Source organism: Lagopus leucura, unplaced genomic scaffold (genome assembly GCF_019238085.1).
Source record: "Lagopus leucura isolate 7727_CA_CO unplaced genomic scaffold, USGS_WTPT01 60534-0_obj-0_obj, whole genome shotgun sequence".
In the NCBI taxonomy this organism is placed as follows: domain Eukaryota; kingdom Metazoa; phylum Chordata; class Aves; order Galliformes; family Phasianidae; genus Lagopus; species Lagopus leucura.
In genome coordinates this window covers 17,531-18,738 of record NW_024966173.1, presented here as the reverse complement: position 1 = coordinate 18,738, position 1,208 = coordinate 17,531, and the positions used below count along the sequence as shown (strand labels likewise).

The following is a 1,208-nucleotide window of genomic DNA, read 5'->3' as shown; positions in this document are numbered from 1 at the left end:
GGCGAGGAATCAAACGTGCAGCAGAGGAAACACTCTCTGGCTCCTTTCCCTGTGCCCCAGGTCTGTTCTGACACTGGCAGCGAGGCGCAGATCTTGTGTTTCTCAGGGGGAGAAAGGAGTGACAGCTGAATCCAAACCTAGAGTCGGCTTGGGCTGGTAAAATTCCTCCTACAGTGTAGGTACGAATTAATTGATTTCAGGGAGAGATTTCCAAGAAAACCATCACGTTTGATGGAATGACTCAACTTCAAAGCTGTATCAGTCACTTTAGTCACCTGTTGTGCAACACCAAAAATGAAAACAAAACCCCACCTGCTGGGCAAAATCGGGATTAAGTGAAAATTGAACGAGTTCTGGAGCCATTTCAACATTTTGCCCTTGATTTTTCCAGCTCAGGGAATGAGAAGAAGCTGTAAAGGAGCTAGAAGCCTCTCTGGATAAACTGAAAGAGGTGCAGTAATTTAAGGACGCTGATTGCCTGAAGTGCCATTTGACTTGGTGTTTGTTATCTGGAGCCATCATGCGTTCGCCAGCTTCAGTGCTTCTCTCTTTAAAGCACTTGAAATATGGAGTTGGAAGTTGATCAGATGGCTTTAATAGCGAAGCTGACAGGAGCTGTCAGTGCTGCTGGAGCCCTATTCTGTGCAGCTGTCTGCGACGGGTGCATGGAGCAGCACTGAACACCTGCAGCTGTTTCCTCCAGACAGACACGCAGACATAACCCTGCCTTCTGCCTTGCTTCCAGGGTCTTCTGTCATTTCCTAGAATCCTGCTAGTTTTCTTTGTTGTTTTCCTTTCATCTCTTCCTTTGGATTGCAGTTTTTTCCTTTGCTCTGCTATCTAAGAAGTGTTGAATGGCAGCCTGAACCCCTGACGGAGCAGCTGAGGAAAGGAGCCGGTGAGCCCTGGGAGCGCAGCTGAAGGCAATGGAGCTCCGGGGCTGGAAGGGGCGGAGCCTGGCTGCCCCTCCTGGAGCTCAGTTCAGGGCGGACTGCGACAGGGCAGGGGTTTGTTTCTGGAAGGTTCTCCGCTGCAGAGTGGGTTCTGCAGGTGAATCCTTGGAGATGGTGAGCAGTCCTTTTCCTGCCTCTGTAATGTCCTGCCATTGCACTAGTGTTTCTGCTGCTACGTGCGTGATGGCTTTCCTTCTAATTTGCTTTTTGTGTTGTGCCTTCTGTCACACACGGGCCGGGATGGGGGGGGGGGGG

General features: G+C 50.5%; 1 long non-coding RNA gene across 4 annotated transcripts in view; it reads left to right on the top strand.

Annotated features, from left to right (window-relative positions):
• Window positions 1–951: 951 nt before the first annotated feature.
• LOC122192447 overlaps window positions 952–1,208 on the top strand; it is a 17,780-nt gene continuing 17,523 nt past the window's right edge. The window contains exon 1 of one of the 4 annotated variants that reach the window (XR_006182612.1): window positions 952–1,067. This is a non-coding gene — a long non-coding RNA (uncharacterized LOC122192447). The remainder of the gene's footprint in view (window positions 1,068–1,208) is intronic. The other 3 variants (XR_006182611.1, XR_006182610.1, XR_006182609.1) reach the window with 3 other exon arrangements.